Source organism: Schistocerca nitens, chromosome 4, assembly GCF_023898315.1.
Source record: "Schistocerca nitens isolate TAMUIC-IGC-003100 chromosome 4, iqSchNite1.1, whole genome shotgun sequence".
Classification (NCBI taxonomy): domain Eukaryota; kingdom Metazoa; phylum Arthropoda; class Insecta; order Orthoptera; family Acrididae; genus Schistocerca; species Schistocerca nitens.
The window spans coordinates 453287312-453308435 of NC_064617.1; the positions used below are offsets into that span (position 1 = coordinate 453287312).

The 21124-nt window shown below is 39.8% G+C and overlaps 4 non-coding genes across 4 annotated transcripts; all 4 read left to right on the plus strand.

Annotated features, from left to right (window-relative positions):
- The first annotated feature begins 5216 nt into the window (after window positions 1-5216).
- Window positions 5217-5300, plus strand: Trnal-cag (transfer RNA leucine (anticodon CAG)). The gene has a single exon. It is a non-coding gene; the product is annotated as a tRNA-Leu (tRNA).
- A 5191-nt stretch (window positions 5301-10491) lies between these two features.
- Trnal-cag (transfer RNA leucine (anticodon CAG)) lies at window positions 10492-10575 on the plus strand. Its single transcript has one exon. It is a non-coding gene; the product is annotated as a tRNA-Leu (tRNA).
- Window positions 10576-15765: 5190 nt separating this feature from the next.
- Window positions 15766-15849, plus strand: Trnal-cag (transfer RNA leucine (anticodon CAG)). The gene has a single exon. It is a non-coding gene; the product is annotated as a tRNA-Leu (tRNA).
- Window positions 15850-21040: 5191 nt separating this feature from the next.
- Trnal-cag (transfer RNA leucine (anticodon CAG)) lies at window positions 21041-21124 on the plus strand. Its single transcript has one exon. It is a non-coding gene; the product is annotated as a tRNA-Leu (tRNA).

Here is a 21124-nt window from a genome sequence, read left to right on the forward strand (position 1 = left end):
ACATTTTTACAACGGTCGTTTGATTCTAATTTTTGCACATGTCGATAAACCTGTAACCAGGAACGTAGAGACCACATAGGTGTGTTGCCAAATCTCATTACAAAGTATGTGGCAGATGGCGTTAATGGTTCCCTGTGATAACATAACTTGTGATTTAAAAACAGGAATGATTATTCAATACTTTTCGTTTTCTGAAATTATGGTGGAATTAAAATAATAAATGTGGGTCGTGTAAGCGAGACTCCACTGAGGTTCAGCAGCCACATCAGTAGTGCACAGTTAATGCTAGAGCCTGCTAGGCCAGGTTACATGTTGGCACACTAAGAGCAGCTGTGTTGGTGTATTTTCTATGCTCATAATCAACACTGGCAGCAAGGAATTCTCATGATTGTAAATAAACATCAATAAAGGTATTTTTTGTATCCGCTGTAACTACATCCGTCTTCAGTGTAGGATCACCACCCACTTCATCCACACACCTTTACAGAACCGACGTGCTAAGAAGACTTATTTCATGTGTCATGTAAGGCACTTAGAAATGTGCGAGGTGCTTTTGAATATTCCATGCAGAACTAAAAACTTCTTATGTGTTTCGGGTAAACCTTTCTTATTTTACGATGTAGTCTTCTTTTAGGCTTATACACTTCGTCCAACGCTATTCTAATTTGTTGATCCCTTCCGAATAATAGGAATTGTTCAAGTCTGCAAAATAGCTATTAGTTGCTCCAATTACCTCCTTGTTTGAATAAAATCATTGTCCTGTCAGACATTTCTTCAAATTGGGGAACAAGTACTAGTTCGAGGGAGTCAAGTGTAGAGAATAGGGGTCATGTGCAACAAGATGGAATCCTATCTCTATTAATTCTGTGACCACAACTGCTGAGGTCTGTGCTGTTGCATTGTTGTGATGGAAAAGGAATTTTTTTGATCCAATCACCGGCGTTTTTCTAGCAGCTCGGTTTTCAAACGGTCCAGTAACGATGCATGATATGCATGTGTAATGGTTTTACCATTTTCCAGATAGTCGATGAGTATTATCCCTTGCGAATCGCTGAAGACAGTCCCCATACACTTTCTGACCGAAAGATTGGTCTTCGTCTTTTATATTGTTGTTTAAACTCAGGAGTGTAGTAATGTATCCACGTTTCATCCACAGTGAGGGAAGGATGCTTTACGTCTTCTGGATTCTTTCTGAACAGCTGCATACCATCCTTGCAGCACTAAACGATTCAGTTTTTGTTCAATAATGAGCAACTGCGGTATGCATCTTGCGGATAGCTTTCTCATATCAAAATGTTTATGCAAAATATTATGTACCCATTCATTCGAGATGCCCACAGCACTAGAAATCTGATGCACCATAACTCTTGTGTCCTCCATCTCCATATCATGGACTTTATCAATGATTTCTGGAGTTGTAACCTCCACAGGTCGTCCAGAAAGTTCAGCATAATTTGAGCCCATAAGACCACTCCAAAAATTTTGAAACCACTTATAAACTGTTTTAATCGATGGTGAACCATCTGTTATGGGTTATATTGCAGACTAGGTAGCACAATTCCTTAACTTCATCTACTTTATTATGCCCAGTGCTGATGTTAAGTTTCCTGCTTTTTTATATTCCTGCTGCTTCTTATTACTTTCGTCTATCTTTCATATACTGTCACTCAGATCTTGAAGTTCTTCTCAACTTGGACGGTAGCAACGTCATCAACGATTCTGGTCATAATAATCTTTTACCTCGAATACTTATCCATAGTCCAGCAGTTTGCTTTTATTTCCGTTATAGCCTCATCGATGTATAGACGAAAAATTGGGGCGAGAGACTAAATCCTTGTCTCATATCCTTTTTAAACCGAGCCATTCGGTCTTGGTCTTTCGGACTTACTGTTCCCTTTTGGTTCTTGCCCATATTGTATATTACCTACATTTCCTATAGCTTACTCCTACTTTTCTCAGAATTTCAATATCTAGCACTATAGTTTAATTTATCGAGTGCTTTTTCCAGGGCGACAAAGCCTGTGAAAATATGATATATTTTCGGTCTTCCTTCTATAATCAACTCAATGTCAGGACTGCCTCCCTGATGTTTTTACAACTCCTAAAGCCAAAATAATCGTCATTTAATAGATCCTCATTTATCTTTTCAATTCTTCTGCATATTAACCTTGTCAATGACTTGGATGCAAGATCCGTTAAAATTACTGAGCAATAGTTTTTTGCACATGACAGCTCTTGCTATCTTTGGAATTATGTGGGTGATGTCTCTCCGAATGCTTGGTGGTATATCACCAGCCTCATACATTCTATACACGAATGTGAATAGTCAGTTTTTTGCCACTTCTTCTGACCATTTTAGTAATTTCGATGTAAGGTTATCTGTCCCTTCTGCCTTATTTAGTTGTAAGTCGTCCAAAGCTGTTTTCTATTTTTATCTACTGTTTTCTGATTTATCATGTCGTCAGACAAGTTCTACCCTCATAGAGGATTTCAGTATAGTCCTTCTACCTATGTGATCTCTCCTCTGCATTTATCAGTGGAATTTTCACTGCTGTATTAACGTTACTGCCCTTGCTTTTATTTTCCCAAAGGTTCTTTTTTTTACTTTTCTTTATGCTAAGCCATTCCTTCCCACAGTCATTCCTTTTTCGGTTTCTTCACATTTTTCAAGTAGTCATTTCGCTTGAGCTTTAATTCGTTTCCTATTTATTTTAAAACTAAGTGACATGTATCTCGCTATTCCTCAATTTCCCTAAACATTTTTGTACTTCTTCCATCAAATCAGCTGAAGCACTTGTTGTGTTACATATAGTTTCTTCGCAGTCACGTTAGTTGTACGAATGTTTTTCTTACCGACATCTATCATTACCATTTTTAGAGATGTCCATTCACTTTCAACTGAACTTCCTACTGAGCCATTCATTATGTCAGTATCTACAGTCTGTGAGAAAGTCGAGCACACCTCTTCATTCGTCAGTACCTCCGCATTTCACGTCTTTGCTTATTGATTATTCCTGAATGTTCTCTTAATCTTCAGCCTACTTTTAATTATTTCTAAGTTGTGAACTGAATCTATATTTGCTCCTGGGTACATCTTAGAGTCCACTATGTGAATTCGGAATCTCCTCCTACTCATTATGTGATCGATCTTAGGGCCTCCTGTATCTCTTGCCCATTTCCAAGTACACCTCCTCCTCTTGTGATTCTTGAACAGAATTAGCTGAATTTCGTTGTAGAACTCTATTAGTCTTTCCTCTCTCATGTTTCTATTACTAAGCCCATATTGTCCCATAACCCTTTCTCCTGCTCTCTCCCCTACAATCGCATTCAAATCTCCAATCACTACTAGATTTCCATCTGCCTTTACAAATTGAATTACTTGTTCAGTGTCATCACATACTTTTCCCTATCTCTTTCACGTCAGCTTGCAACATTGGCATGTATACCTGAACAATTGTTGTTGGTTTGTTGTCGACTCTGATGAGAGCATCCCTTTCACCGAACTGTTCACAGTAACTCACTGCTGAACTACCTTCGTATTCATAATGAGTCCTGCTCCGTTATACCCTTTCTGGTGCTGTTGGTGTTACCGTATACTCATCTGACCAAAATCCTTATCCTCGTTCACTTCACTTACCCTACACTATATCTTGAAAGGGCCTTAGTATTTTGATTTTCAGACTTGTTACCTCCTACCATGTTCAGTCTCCTAACATCCCACACACTGTCTCGCATAACCTTATCATTTCGTTAGTAGTTCAACCTTTCTCTTATGGCCATTCTGCCTTGTTAGTCCCCTCTTGGAGATCCAAATGAGGCACAAGTCCGAAATCTTTTGCCAAAGGAGACATCATCATCACACTTTTTCAATTACAGTCCCCCGTCTTATGGATACACCTTATGTGTCTTTATTGCTGTGGTTTCCATTACCTTCTCTATTCTCCTACTTTTCATCGTTACTGATCTTCCGTCTTTTAGGGGCAGTTTCCCTCCTCTGTGCCAAGATTCTGAACTGAAACTCTGATCGCTCTCTGCTCTTCTTGAAAAGACATTTGGCGGAATGGGGGTAGGGGGTATTCTTATGCCCGAAGTCTTCGGTCGCCATTGCTGATGATCTTTATTCAATATTCAAGCAGTGGCGCGGCTCTAACCCATCACAGAGAAAGTTTTGATTACTCATCAAAAACGATTTCCCTAGACCATGTGATTCGAAGTCGGGTGTTGCAATTTGTGTGGACTGGTAAGGTAAGCAAAAAGGAGCTTCTCTGCAGAATCGGCTAGACAAGGGACATACACAAAACACTAACAGGAAGAAGGGATAAGTTAACAGGACATCTGTCAAGACATCAGGGAATGACCTCCATAGCACTAGAGGGAAGTGTAGAGGGTAACAATTATAAAGGGTGACAAGGATTCGAATACATCAAGCAAATAATTGAGGACATAGGTTGCAATTGCTACTCTCATATGAAAAGGTTGGCACAGGAAAGGAATAGGTGGCGGACCACATCAAATCAATCGCAAGACTGATGAATGAACAAAAGTTTATTACACAAAGTCTTTCGCTTCTAGACCTCATCTTTTGTGTCCGCAGTGTATAATGAACTAAACTTTTTTCCTCATGAGTAATAATAATAATCATAATAACAATAATATTAGTAATAGCAATCAGAACAACATGTATACCAGACTGCATGTTTTTGCCTCTGAACAATTGTATGTACACTCAAAGATCCCCTCCATTTACAGCCCATTATCTTCTTTCAGTTTTATTTTTGCATGCAGAATTTTGTTTGCAATCCTGTACATGATTTAATCTGAAGTGAGAATAACAGAAATTTATTTGCGTCTGTGGTGATATCTTTTTCGAGATCTCTATAAAGAAGCAAACTTAATAACTTGCACATGAAAACGCATTTCAAGTGAAAATGCCGCTTTTCAAGAGATTCGAATCTGCACACTAGCTGTAAAAAGCAGTTAGCCTAGACTCGAACCACGTCACGTCGCTGGACTGCCTCTTGCAGTATTTACGCCCAGAGTTGTGCAACACCAGAGCACAGCGCAGTGGTCGCTGAGCGACAGACTGCTCATTGTGACTGCCACACACGCTAACGCTGACCTCGGAACTCGCTCTGCTGTTGCAACTCATTTTCTCGCCTACTTGTCGAAAGCGGAATGTGGGGGAGAAACTGTCGCACATTACATTTTAAGCGGCTGTCAGGGTGGCCGAGCGGTCCAAGGCGCTGCGTTCAGGTCGCAGTCCACTTCTGTGGGCGTGGGTTCGAATCCCACTCCTGACAAACATTTTTACAACGGTCGTTTGATTCTAATTTTTGCACATGTCGATAAACCTGTAACCAGGAACGTAGAGACCACATAGGTGTGTTGCCAAATCTCATTACAAAGTATGTGGCAGATGGCGTTAATGGTTCCCTGTGATAACATAACTTGTGATTTAAAAACAGGAATGATTATTCAATACTTTTCGTTTTCTGAAATTATGGTGGAATTAAAATAATAAATGTGGGTCGTGTAAGCGAGACTCCACTGAGGTTCAGCAGCCACATCAGTAGTGCACAGTTAATGCTAGAGCCTGCTAGGCCAGGTTACATGTTGGCACACTAAGAGCAGCTGTGTTGGTGTATTTTCTATGCTCATAATCAACACTGGCAGCAAGGAATTCTCATGATTGTAAATAAACATCAATAAAGGTATTTTTTGTATCCGCTGTAACTACATCCGTCTTCAGTGTAGGATCACCACCCACTTCATCCACACACCTTTACAGAACCGACGTGCTAAGAAGACTTATTTCATGTGTCATGTAAGGCACTTAGAAATGTGCGAGGTGCTTTTGAATATTCCATGCAGAACTAAAAACTTCTTATGTGTTTCGGGTAAACCTTTCTTATTTTACGATGTAGTCTTCTTTTAGGCTTATACACTTCGTCCAACGCTATTCTAATTTGTTGATCCCTTCCGAATAATAGGAATTGTTCAAGTCTGCAAAATAGCTATTAGTTGCTCCAATTACCTCCTTGTTTGAATAAAATCATTGTCCTGTCAGACATTTCTTCAAATTGGGGAACAAGTACTAGTTCGAGGGAGTCAAGTGTAGAGAATAGGGGTCATGTGCAACAAGATGGAATCCTATCTCTATTAATTCTGTGACCACAACTGCTGAGGTCTGTGCTGTTGCATTGTTGTGATGGAAAAGGAATTTTTTTGATCCAATCACCGGCGTTTTTCTAGCAGCTCGGTTTTCAAACGGTCCAGTAACGATGCATGATATGCATGTGTAATGGTTTTACCATTTTCCAGATAGTCGATGAGTATTATCCCTTGCGAATCGCTGAAGACAGTCCCCATACACTTTCTGACCGAAAGATTGGTCTTCGTCTTTTATATTGTTGTTTAAACTCAGGAGTGTAGTAATGTATCCACGTTTCATCCACAGTGAGGGAAGGATGCTTTACGTCTTCTGGATTCTTTCTGAACAGCTGCATACCATCCTTGCAGCACTAAACGATTCAGTTTTTGTTCAATAATGAGCAACTGCGGTATGCATCTTGCGGATAGCTTTCTCATATCAAAATGTTTATGCAAAATATTATGTACCCATTCATTCGAGATGCCCACAGCACTAGAAATCTGATGCACCATAACTCTTGTGTCCTCCATCTCCATATCATGGACTTTATCAATGATTTCTGGAGTTGTAACCTCCACAGGTCGTCCAGAAAGTTCAGCATAATTTGAGCCCATAAGACCACTCCAAAAATTTTGAAACCACTTATAAACTGTTTTAATCGATGGTGAACCATCTGTTATGGGTTATATTGCAGACTAGGTAGCACAATTCCTTAACTTCATCTACTTTATTATGCCCAGTGCTGATGTTAAGTTTCCTGCTTTTTTATATTCCTGCTGCTTCTTATTACTTTCGTCTATCTTTCATATACTGTCACTCAGATCTTGAAGTTCTTCTCAACTTGGACGGTAGCAACGTCATCAACGATTCTGGTCATAATAATCTTTTACCTCGAATACTTATCCATAGTCCAGCAGTTTGCTTTTATTTCCGTTATAGCCTCATCGATGTATAGACGAAAAATTGGGGCGAGAGACTAAATCCTTGTCTCATATCCTTTTTAAACCGAGCCATTCGGTCTTGGTCTTTCGGACTTACTGTTCCCTTTTGGTTCTTGCCCATATTGTATATTACCTACATTTCCTATAGCTTACTCCTACTTTTCTCAGAATTTCAATATCTAGCACTATAGTTTAATTTATCGAGTGCTTTTTCCAGGGCGACAAAGCCTGTGAAAATATGATATATTTTCGGTCTTCCTTCTATAATCAACTCAATGTCAGGACTGCCTCCCTGATGTTTTTACAACTCCTAAAGCCAAAATAATCGTCATTTAATAGATCCTCATTTATCTTTTCAATTCTTCTGCATATTAACCTTGTCAATGACTTGGATGCAAGATCCGTTAAAATTACTGAGCAATAGTTTTTTGCACATGACAGCTCTTGCTATCTTTGGAATTATGTGGGTGATGTCTCTCCGAATGCTTGGTGGTATATCACCAGCCTCATACATTCTATACACGAATGTGAATAGTCAGTTTTTTGCCACTTCTTCTGACCATTTTAGTAATTTCGATGTAAGGTTATCTGTCCCTTCTGCCTTATTTAGTTGTAAGTCGTCCAAAGCTGTTTTCTATTTTTATCTACTGTTTTCTGATTTATCATGTCGTCAGACAAGTTCTACCCTCATAGAGGATTTCAGTATAGTCCTTCTACCTATGTGATCTCTCCTCTGCATTTATCAGTGGAATTTTCACTGCTGTATTAACGTTACTGCCCTTGCTTTTATTTTCCCAAAGGTTCTTTTTTTTACTTTTCTTTATGCTAAGCCATTCCTTCCCACAGTCATTCCTTTTTCGGTTTCTTCACATTTTTCAAGTAGTCATTTCGCTTGAGCTTTAATTCGTTTCCTATTTATTTTAAAACTAAGTGACATGTATCTCGCTATTCCTCAATTTCCCTAAACATTTTTGTACTTCTTCCATCAAATCAGCTGAAGCACTTGTTGTGTTACATATAGTTTCTTCGCAGTCACGTTAGTTGTACGAATGATTTTCTTACCGACATCTATCATTACCATTTTTAGAGATGTCCATTCACTTTCAACTGAACTTCCTACTGAGCCATTCATTACGTCAGTATCTACAGTCTGTGAGAAAGTCGAGCACACCTCTTCATTCGTCAGTACCTCCGCATTTCACGTCTTTGCTTATTGATTATTCCTGAATGTTCTCTTAATCTTCAGCCTACTTTTAATTATTTCTAAGTTGTGAACTGAATCTATATTTGCTCCTGGGTACACCTTAGAGTCCACTATGTGAATTCGGAATTTCCTCCTACTCATTATGTGATCGATCTTAGGTCCTCCTGTATCTCTTGCCCATTTCCAAGTACACCTCCTCCTCTTGTGATTCTTGAACAGAATTAGCTGAATTTCGTTGTAGAACTATTACTAAGCCCATAGTGTCCCATAACCCTTTCTCCTGCTCTCTCCCCTACAATCGCATTCAAATCTCCAATCACTACTAGATTTCCATCTGCCTTTACAAATTGAATTACTTGTTCAGTGTCGTCACATACTTTTCCCTATCTCTTTCACGTCAGCTTGCAACATTGGCATGTATACCTGAACAATTGTTGTTGGTTTGTTGTCGACTCTGATGAGAGCATCCCTTTCACCGAACTGTTCACAGTAACTCACTGCTGAACTGCCTTCGTATTCATAATGAGTCCTACTCCGTTATACCCTTTCTGGTGCTGTTGGTGTTACCGTATACTCATCTGACCAAAATCCTTATCCTCGTTCACTTCACTTACCCTACACTATATCTTGACAGGGCCTTAGTATTTTGATTTTCAGACTTGTTAGCTCCTACCATGTTCAGTCTCCTAACATCCCACACACTGTCTCGCATAACCTTATCATTTCGTTAGTAGTTCAACCTTTTTCTTATGGCCATTCTGCCTTGTTAGTCCCCTCTTGGAGATCCAAATGAAGCACAAGTCCGAAATCTTTTGCCAAAGGAGACATCATCATCACACTTTTTCAAATACAGTCCCCCGTCTTATGGATACACCTTATGTGTCTTTATTGCTGTGGTTTCCATTACCTTCTCTATTCTCCTACTTTTCATCGTTACTGATCTTCCGTCTTTTAGGGGCAGTTTCCCTCCTCTGTGCCAAGATTCTGAACTGAAACTCTGATCGCTCTCTGCTCTTCTTGAAAAGACATTTGGCGGAATGGGGGGTAGGGGGAATTCTTATGCCCGAAGTCTTCGGTCGCCATTGCTGATGATCTTTATTCAATATTCAAGCAGTGGCGGGGCTCTAACCCATCACACAGAAAGTTTTGATTACTCATCAAAAACGATTTCCCTAGACCATGTGATTCGAAGTCGGGTGTTGCAATTTGTGTGGACTGGTAAGGTAAGCAAAAAGGAGCTTCTCTGCAGAATCGGCTAGACAAGGGACATACACAAAACACTAACAGGAAGAAGGGATAAGTTAACAGGACATCTGTCAAGACATCAGGGAATGACCTCCATAGCACTAGAGGGAACTGTAGAGGGTAACAATTATAAAGGGTGACAAGGATTCGAATGCATCACGCAAATAATTGAGGACATAGGTTGCAATTGCTACTCTGATATGAAAAGGTTGGCACAGGAAAGGAATAGGTGGCGGACCACATCAAATCAATCGCAAGACTGATGAATCAACAAAAGTTTATTACACAAAGTCTTTCGCTTCTAGACCTCATCTTTTGTGTCCTCAGTGTATAATGAACTAAACTTTTTTCCTCATGAGTAATAATAATAATCATAATAACAATAATATTAGTAATAGCAATCACAACTACATGTATACCAGACTGCATGTTTTTGCCTCTAAACAATTGTATGTACACTCAAAGATCCCCTCCATTTACAGCCCATTATCTTCTTTCAGTTTTATTTTTGCATGCAGAACTTTGTTTGCAATCCTGTACATTATTTAATCTGAAGTGAGAATAACAGAAATTTATTTGCATCTGTGGTGATATCTTTTTCGAGATCGCTATAAAGAAGCAAACTTAATAACTTGTATATGAAAACGCATTTCAAGTGAAAATGCCGCTTCTCAAGAGATTCGAATCTGCACACTAGCTGTAAAAAGCAGTTTAGCCTAGACTCGAACCACGTCACGTCGCTGGACTGCCTCTTGCAGTATTTACGCCCAGAGTTGTGCAACACCAGAGCACAGCGCAGCGGTCGCTGAGCGACAGACTGCTCATTGTGACTGCCACACACGCTAACGCTGACCTCGGAACTCGCTCTGCTGTTGCAACTCATTTTCTCGCCTACTTGTCGAAAGCGGAATGTGGGAGAGAAACTGTCGCACATTACATTTTAAGCGGCTGTCAGGGTGGCCGAGCGGTCCAAGGCGCTGCGTTCAGGTCGCAGTCCACTTCTGTGGGCGTGGGTTCGAATCCCACTCCTGACAAACATTTTTACAACGGGCGTTTGATTCTAATTTTTGCACATGTCGATAAACCTGTAACCAGGAACGTAGAGACCACATAGGTGTGTTGCCAAATCTCATTACAAAGTATGTGGCAGATGGCGTTAATGGTTCCCTGTGATAACATAACTTGTGATTTAAAAACAGGAATGATTATTCAATACTTTTCGTTTTCTGAAATTATGGTGGAATTAAAATAATAAATGTGGGTCGTGTAAGCGAGACTCCACTGAGGTTCAGCAGCCACATCAGTAGTGCACAGTTAATGCTAGAGCCTGCTAGGCCAGGTTACATGTTGGCACACTAAGAGCAGCTGTGTTGGTGTATTTTCTGTGCTCATAATCAACACTGGCAGCAAGGAATTCTCATGATTGTAAATAAACATCAATAAAGGTATTTTTTGTATCCGCTGTAACTACATCCATCTTCAGTGTAGGATCACCACCCACTTCATCCACACACCTTTACAGAACCGACGTGCTAAGAAGACTTATTTCATGTGTCATGTAAGGCACTTAGAAATGTGCGAGGTGCTTTTGAATATTCCATGCAGAACTAAAAACTTCTTATGTGTTTCGGGTAAACCTTTCTTATTTTACGATGTAGTCTTCTTTTAGGCTTATACACTTCGTCCAACGCTATTCTAATTTGTTGATCCCTTCCGAATAATAGGAATTGTTCAAGTCTGCAAAATAGCTATTAGTTGCTCCAATTACCTCCTTGTTTGAATAAAATCATTGTCCTGTCAGACATTTCTTCAAATTGGGGAACAAGTACTAGTTCGAGGGAGTCAAGTGTAGAGAATAGGGGTCATGTGCAACAAGATGGAATCCTATCTCTATTAATTCTGTGACCACAACTGCTGAGGTCTGTGCTGTTGCATTGTTGTGATGGAAAAGGAATTTTTTTGATCCAATCACCGGCGTTTTTCTAGCAGCTCGGTTTTCAAACGGTCCAGTAACTATGCATGATATGCATGTGTAATGGTTTTACCATTTTCCAGATAGTCGATGAGTATTATCCCTTGCGAATCGCTGAAGACAGTCCCCATACACTTTTTGACCGAAAGATTGGTCTTCGTCTTTTATATTGTTGTTTAAACTCAGGAGTGTAGTAATGTATCCACGTTTCATCCACAGTGAGGGAAGGATGCTTTACGTCTTCTGGATTCTTTCTGAACAGCTGCAAACCATCCTTGCAGCACTAAACGATTCTGTTTTTGTTCAATAATGAGCAACTGCGGTATGCATCTTGGGGATAGCTTTCTCATATCAAAATGTTTATGCAAAATATTATGTACCCATTCATTCGAGATGCTCACAGCACTAGAAATCTGATGCACCATAACTCTTGTGTCCTCCATCTCCATATCATGGACTTTATCAATGATTTCTGGAATTGTAACCTCCACAGGTCGTCCAGAAAGTTCAGCATAATTTGAGCCCATAAGACCACTCCAAAAATTTTGAAACCACTTATAAACTGTTTTAATCGATGGTGAACCATCTGTTATGGGTTATATTGCAGTCTAGGTAGCACAATTCCTTAACTTCATCTACTTTATTATGCCCAGTGCTGATGTTAAGTTTCCTGCTTTTTTATATTCCTGCTGCTTCTTATTACTTTCGTCTATCTTTCATATACTGTCACTCAGATCTTGAAGTTCTTCTCAACTTGGACGGTAGCAACGTCATCAACGATTCTGGTCATAATAATCTTTTACCTCGAATACTTATCCATAGTCCGGCAGTTTGCTTTTATTTCCGTTATAGCCTCATCGATGTATAGACGAAAAATTGGGGCGAGAGACTAAATCCTTGTCTCATATCCTTTTTAAACTGAGCCATTCGGTCTTGGTCTTTCGGACTTACTGTTCCCTTTTGGTTCTTGCCCATATTGTATATTACCTGCATTTCCTATAGCTTACTCCTACTTTTCTCAGAATTTCAATATCTTGCACTATAGTTTAAATTATCGAGTGCTTTTTCCAGGGCGACAAAGCCTGTGAAAATATGATATATTTTCGGTCTTCCTTCTATAATCAACTCAATGTCAGGACTGCCTCCCTGATGTTTTTACAACTCCTAAAGCCAAAATAATCGTCATTTAATAGATCCTCATTTATCTTTTCAATTCTTCTGCATATTAACCTTGTCAACTACTTGGATGCAAGATCCGTTAAAATTACTGAGCAATAGTTTTTGCACATGACAGCTCTTGCTATCTTTGGAATTATGTGGGTGATGTCTCTACGACTGCTTGGTGGTATTCACCAGCCTCATACATTCTATACACGAATGTGAATAGTCAGTTTTTTGCCACTTCTTCTGACCATTTTAGTAATTTCGATGTAAGGTTATCTGTCCCTTCTGCCTTATTTAGTTGTAAGTCGTCCAAAGCTGTTTTTTATTTCTATCTACTGTTTTCTGATTTATCATGTCGTCAGACAAGTTCTACCCTCATAGAGGATTTCAGTATAGTCCTTCTACCTATGTGATCTCTCCTCTGCATTTATCAGTGGAATTTTCACTGCTGTATTAACGTTACTGCCCTTGCTTTTATTTTCCCAAAGGTTCTTTTTTTTTACTTTTCTTTATGCTAAGCCATTCCTTCCCACAGTCATTCCTTTTTCGGTTTCTTCACATTTTTCAAGTAGTCATTTCGCTTGAGCTTTAATTCGTTTCCTATTTATTTTAAAACTAAGTGACATGTATCTCGCTATTCCTCAATTTCCCTAAACATTTTTGTACTTCTTCCATCAAATCAGCTGAAGCACTTGTTGTGTTACATATAGTTTCTTCGCAGTCACGTTAGTTGTACGAATGTTTTTCTTACCGACATCTATCATTACCATTTTTAGAGATGTCCATTCACTTTCAACTGAACTTCCTACAGAGCCATTCATTACGTCAGTATCTACAGTCTGTGAGAAAGTCGAGCACACCTCTTCATTCGTCAGTACCTCCGCATTTCACGTCTTTGCTTATTGATTATTCCTGAATGTTCTCTTAATCTTCAGCCTACTTTTAATTATTTCTAAGTTGTGAGCTGAATCTATATTTGCTCCTGGGTACACCTTAGAGTCCACTATGTGAATTCGGAATCTCCTCCTACTCATTATGTGATCGATCTTAGGTCCTCCTGTATCTCTTGCCCATTTCCAAGTACACCTCCTCCTCTTGTGATTCTTGAACAGAATTAGCTGAATTTCGTTGTAGAACTATTACTAAGCCCATATTGTCCCATAACCCTTTCTCCTGCTCTCTCCCCTACAATCGCATTCAAATCTCCAATCACTACTAGATTTCCATCTGCCTTTACAAATTGAATTACTTGTTCAGTGTCGTCACATACTTTTCCCTATCTCTTTCACGTCAGCTTGCAACATTGGCATGTATACCTGAACAATTGTTGTTGGTTTGTTGTCGACTCTGATGAGAGCATCCCTTTCACCGAACTGTTCACAGTAACTCACTGCTGAACTACCTTCGTATTCATAATGAGTCCTACTCCGTTATACCCTTTCTGGTGCTGTTGGTGTTACCGTATACTCATCTGACCAAAATCCTTATCCTCGTTCACTTCACTTACCCTACACTATATCTTGACAGGGCCTTAGTATTTTGATTTTCAGACTTGTTACCTCCTACCATGTTCAGTCTCCTAACATCCCACACACTGTCTCGCATAACCTTATCATTTCGTTAGTAGTTCAACCTTTCTCTTATGGCCATTCTGCCTTGTTAGTCCCCTCTTGGAGATCCAAATGAGGCACAAGTCCGAAATCTTTTGCCAAAGGAGACATCATCATCACACTTTTTCAATTACAGTCCCCCGTCTTATGGATACACCTTATGTGTCTTTATTGCTGTGGTTTCCATTACCTTCTCTATTCTCCTACTTTTCATCGTTACTGATCTTCCGTCTTTTAGGGGCAGTTTCCCTCCTCTGTGCCAAGATTCTGAACTGAAACTCTGATCGCTCTCTGCTCTTCTTGAAAAGACATTTGGCGGAATGGGGGGTAGGGGGAATTCTTATGCCCGAAGTCTTCGGTCGCCATTGCTGATGATCTTTATTCAATATTCAAGCAGTGGCGGGGCTCTAACCCATCACACAGAAAGTTTTGATTACTCATCAAAAACGATTTCCCTAGACCATGTGATTCGAAGTCGGGTGTTGCAATTTGTGTGGACTGGTAAGGTAAGCAAAAAGGAGCTTCTCTGCAGAATCGGCTAGACAAGGGACATACACAAAACACTAACAGGAAGAAGGGATAAGTTAACAGGACATCTGTCAAGACATCAGGGAATGACCTCCATAGCACTAGAGGGAACTGTAGAGGGTAACAATTATAAAGAGTGACAAGGATTCGAATGCATCAAGCAAATAATTGAGGACATAGGTTGCAATTGCTACTCTCATATGAAAAGGTTGGCACAGGAAAGGAATAGGTGGCGGACCACATCAAATCAATCGCAAGACTGATGAATCAACAAAAGTTTATTACACAAAGTCTTTCGCTTCTAGACCTCATCTTTTGTGTCCTCAGTGTATAATGAACTAAACTTTTTTCCTCATGAGTAATAATAATAATCATAATAACAATAATATTAGTAATAGCAATCAGAACTACATGTATACCAGACTGCATGTTTTTGTCTCTAAACAATTGTATGTACACTCAAAGATCCCCTCCATTTACAGCCCATTATCTTCTTTCAGTTTTATTTTTGCATGCAGAACTTTGTTTGCAATCCTGTACATGATTTAATCTGAAGTGAGAATAACAGAAATTTATTTGCATCTGTGGTGATATCTTTTTCGAGATCGCTATAAAGAAGCAAACTTAATAACTTGTATATGAAAACGCATTTCAAGTGAAAATGCCGCTTCTCAGGAGATTCGAATCTGCACACTAGCTGTAAAAAGCAGTTTAGCCTAGACTCGAACCACGTCACGTCGCTGGACTGCCTCTTGCAGTATTTACGCCCAGAGTTGTGCAACACCAGAGCACAGTGCAGCGGTCGCTGAGCGACAGACTGCTCATTGTGACTGCCACACACGCTAACGCTGACCTCGGAACTCGCTCTGCTGTTGCAACTCATTTTCTCGCCTACTTGTCGAAAGCGGAATGTGGGAGAGAAACTGTCGCACATTACATTTTAAGCGGCTGTCAGGGTGGCCGAGCGGTCCAAGGCGCTGCGTTCAGGTCGCAGTCCACTTCTGTGGGCGTGGGTTCGAATCCCACTCCTGACAAACATTTTTACAACGGTCGTTTGATTCTAATTTTTGCACATGTCGATAAACCTGTAACCAGGAACGTAGAGACCACATAGGTGTGTTGCCAAATCTCATTACAAAGTATGTGGCAGATGGCGTTAATGGTTCCCTGTGATAACATAACTTGTGATTTAAAAACAGGAATGATTATTCAATACTTTTCGTTTTCTGAAATTATGGTGGAATTAAAATAATAAATGTGGGTCGTGTAAGCGAGACTCCACTGAGGTTCAGCAGCCACATCAGTAGTGCACAGTTAATGCTAGAGCCTGCTAGGCCAGGTTACATGTTGGCACACTAAGAGCAGCTGTGTTGGTGTATTTTCTGTGCTCATAATCAACACTGGCAGCAAGGAATTCTCATGATTGTAAATAAACATCAATAAAGGTATTTTTTGTATCCGCTGTAACTACATCCATCTTCAGTGTAGGATCACCACCCACTTCATCCACACACCTTTACAGAACCGACGTGCTAAGAAGACTTATTTCATGTGTCATGTAAGGCACTTAGAAATGTGCGAGGTGCTTTTGAATATTCCATGCAGAACTAAAAACTTCTTATGTGTTTCGGGTAAACCTTTCTTATTTTACGATGTAGTCTTCTTTTAGGCTTATACACTTCGTCCAACGCTATTCTAATTTGTTGATCCCTTCCGAATAATAGGAATTGTTCAAGTCTGCAAAATAGCTATTAGTTGCTCCAATTACCTCCTTGTTTGAATAAAATCATTGTCCTGTCAGACATTTCTTCAAATTGGGGAACAAGTACTAGTTCGAGGGAGTCAAGTGTAGAGAATAGGGGTCATGTGCAACAAGATGGAATCCTATCTCTATTAATTCTGTGACCACAACTGCTGAGGTCTGTGCTGTTGCATTGTTGTGATGGAAAAGGAATTTTTTTGATCCAATCACCGGCGTTTTTCTAGCAGCTCGGTTTTCAAACGGTCCAGTAACTATGCATGATATGCATGTGTAATGGTTTTACCATTTTCCAGATAGTCGATGAGTATTATCCCTTGCGAATCGCTGAAGACAGTCCCCATACACTTTTTGACCGAAAGATTGGTCTTCGTCTTTTATATTGTTGTTTAAACTCAGGAGTGTAGTAATGTATCCACGTTTCATCCACAGTGAGGGAAGGATGCTTTACGTTTTCTGGATTCTTTCTGAACAGCTGCAAACCATCCTTGCAGCACTAAACGATTCTGTTTTTGTTCAATAATGAGCAACTGCGGTATGCATCTTGGGGATAGCTTTCTCATATCAAAATGTTTATGCAAAATATTATGTACCCATTCATTCGAGATGCTCACAGCACTAGAAATCTGATGCACCATAACTCTTGTGTCCTCCATCTCCATATCATGGACTTTATCAATGATTTCTGGAGTTGTAACCTCCACAGGTCGTCCAGAAAGTTCAGCATAATTTGAGCCCATAAGACCACTCCAAAAATTTTGAAACCACTCATAAACTGTTTTAATCGATGGTGAACCATCTGTTATGGGTTATATTGCAGTCTAGGTAGCACAATTCCTTAACTTCATCTACTTTATTATGCCCAGTGCTGATGTTAAGTTTCCTGCTGTTTTATATTCCTGCTGCTTCTTATTACTTTCGTCTATCTTTCATATACTGTCACTCAGATCTTGAAGTTCTTCTCAACTTGGACGGTAGCAACGTCATCAACGATTCTGGTCATAATAATCTTTTACCTCGAATACTTATCCATAGTCCAGCAGTTTGCTTTTATTTCCGTTATAGCCTCATCGATGTATAGACGAAAAATTGGGGCGAGAGACTAAATCCTTGTCTCATATCCTTTTTAAACCGAGCCATTCGGTCTTGGTCTTTCGGACTTACTGTTCCCTTTTGGTTCTTGCCCATATTGTATATTACCTGCATTTCCTATAGCTTACTCCTACTTTTCTCAGAATTTCAACATCTTGCACGATAGTTTAATTTATCGAGTGCTTTTTCCAGGGCGACAAAGCCTGTGAAAATATGATATATTTTCGGTCTTCCTTCTATAATCAACTCAATGTCAGGACTGCCTCCCTGATGTTTTTACAACTCCTAAAGCCAAAATAATCGTCATTTAATAGATCCTCATTTATCTTTTCAATTCTTCTGCATATTAACCTTGTCAACGACTTGGATGCAAGATCCGTTAAAATTACTGAGCAATAGTTTTTGCACATGACAGCTCTTGCTATCTTTGGAATTATGTGGGTGATGTCTCTCCGAATGCTTGGTGGTATATCACCAGCCTCATACATTCTATACACGAATGTGAATAGTCAGTTTTTTGCCACTTCTTCTGACCATTTTAGTAATTTCGATGTAAGGTTATCTGTCCCTTCTGCCTTATTTAGTTGTAAGTCGTCCAAAGCTGTTTTTTATTTCTATCTACTGTTTTCTGATTTATCATGTCGTCAGACAAGTTCTACCCTCATAGAGGATTTCAGTATAGTCCTTCTACCTATGTGATCTCTCCTCTGCATTTATCAGTGGAATTTTCACTGCTGTATTAACGTTACTGCCCTTGCTTTTATTTTCCCAAAGGTTCTTTTTTTTTACTTTTCTTTATGCTAAGCCATTCCTTCCCACAGTCATTCCTTTTTCGGTTTCTTCACATTTTTCAAGTAGTCATTTCGCTTGAGCTTTAATTCGTTTCCTATTTATTTTAAAACTAAGTGACATGTATCTCGCTATTCCTCAATTTCCCTAAACATTTTTGTACTTCTTCCATCAAATCAGCTGAAGCACTTGTTGTGTTACGTATAGTTTCTTCGCTATCACGTTAGTTGTACGAATGTTTTTCTTACCGACATCTATCATTACCATTTTTAGAGATGTCCATTCACTTTCAACTGAACTTCCTACTGAGCCATTCATTACGTCAGTATCTACAGTCTGTGAGAAAGTCGAGCACACCTCTTCATTCGTCAGTACCTCCGCATTTCACGTCTTTGCTTATTGATTATTCCTGAATGTTCTCTTAATCTTCAGCCTACTTTTAATTATTTCTAAGTTGTGAGCTGAATCTATATTTGCTCCTGGGTACACCTTAGAGTCCACTATGTGAATTCGGAATCTCCTCCTACTCATTATGTGATCGATCTTAGGTCCTCCTGTATCTCTTGCCCATTTCCAAGTACACCTCCTCCTCTTGTGATTCTTGAACAGAATTAGCTGAATTTCGTTGTAGAACTATTACTAAGCCCATATTGTCCCATAACCCTTTCTCCTGCTCTCTCCCCTACAATCGCATTCAAATCTCCAATCACTACTAGATTTCCATCTGCCTTTACAAATTGAATTACTTGTTCAGTGTCGTCACATACTTTTCCCTATCTCTTTCACGTCAGCTTGCAACATTGGCATGTATACCTGAACAATTGTTGTTGGTTTGTTGTCGACTCTGATGAGAGAATCCCTTTCACCGAACTGTTCACAGTAACTCACTGCTGAACTACCTTCGTATTCATAATGAGTCCTACTCCGTTATACCCTTTCAGGTGCTGTTGGTGTTACCGTATACTCATCTGACCAAAATCCTTATCCTCGTTCACTTCACTTACCCTACACTATATCTTGGCAGGGCCTTAGTATTTTGATTTTCAGACTTGTTACCTCCTACCATGTTCAGTCTCCTAACATCCCACACACTGTCTCGCATAACCTTATCATTTTGTTAGTAGTTCAACATTTCTCTTATGGCCATTCTGCCTTGTTAGTCCCCTCTTGGAGATCCAAATGAGGCACAAGTCCGAAATCTTTTGCCAAAGGAGACATCATCATCACACTTTTTCAATTACAGTCCCCCGTCTTATTGATACACCTTATGTGTCTTTATTGCTGTGGTTTCCATTACCTTCTCTATTCTCCTACTTTTCATCGTTACTGATCTTCCGTCTTTTAGGGGCAGTTTCCCTCCTCTGTGCCAAGATTCTGAACTGAAACTCTGATCGCTCTCTGCTCTTCTTGAAAAGACATTTGGCGGAATGGGGGGTAGGGGGAATTCTTATGCCCGAAGTCTTCGGTCGCCATTGCTGATGATCTTTATTCAATATTCAAGCAGTGGCGAGGCTCTAACCCATCACACAGAAAGTTTTGATTACTCATCAAAAACGATTTCCCTAGACCATGTGATTCGAAGTCGGGTGTTGCAATTTGTGTGGACTGGTAAGGTAAGCAAAAAGGAGCTTCTCTGCAGAATCGGCTAGACAAGGGACATACACAAAACACTAACAGGAAGAAGGGATAAGTTAACAGGACATCTGTCAAGACATCAGGGAATGACCTCCATAGCACTAGAGGGAACTGCAGAGGGTAAAAATTATAAAGGGTGACAAGGATTCGAATGCATCAAGCAAATAATTGAGGACATAGGTTGCAATTGCTACTCTCATATGAAAAGGTTGGCACAGGAAAGGAATAGGTGGCGGACCACATCAAATCAATCGCAAGACTGATGAATCAACAAAAGTTTATTACACAAAGTCTTTCGCTTCTAGACCTCATCTTTTGTGTCCTCAGTGTATAATGAACTAAACTTTTTTCCTCATGAGTAATAATAATAATCATAATAACAATAATATTAGTAATAGCAATCAGAACTACATGTATATCAGACTGCATGTTTTTGCCTCTAAACAATTGTATGTACACTCAAAGATCCCCTCCATTTACAGCCCATTATCTTCTTTCAGTTTTATTTTTGCATGCAGAACTTTGTTTGCAATCCTGTACATTATTTAATCTGAAGTGAGAATAACAGAAATTTATTTGCATCTGTGGTGATATCTTTTTCGAGATCGCTATAAAGAAGCAAACTTAATAACTTGTATATGAAAACGCATTTCAAGTGAAAATGCCGCTTTTCAAGAGATTCGAATCTGCACACTAGCTGTAAAAAGCAGTTTAGCCTAGACTCGAACCACGTCACGTCGCTGGACTGCCTCTTGCAGTATTTACGCCCAGAGTTGTGCAACACCAGAGCACAGCGCAGCGGTCGCTGAGCGACAGACTGCTCATTGTGACTGCCACACACGCTAACGCTTACCTCGGAACTCGCTCTGCTGTTGCAACTCATTTTCTCGCCTACTTGTCGAAAGCGGAATGTGGGAGAGAAACTGTCGCACTTTACATTTTAAGCGGCTGTCAGGGTGGCCGAGCGGTCCAAGGCGCTGCGTTCAGGTCGCAGTCCACTTCTGTGGGCGTGGGTTCGAATCCCACTCCTGACA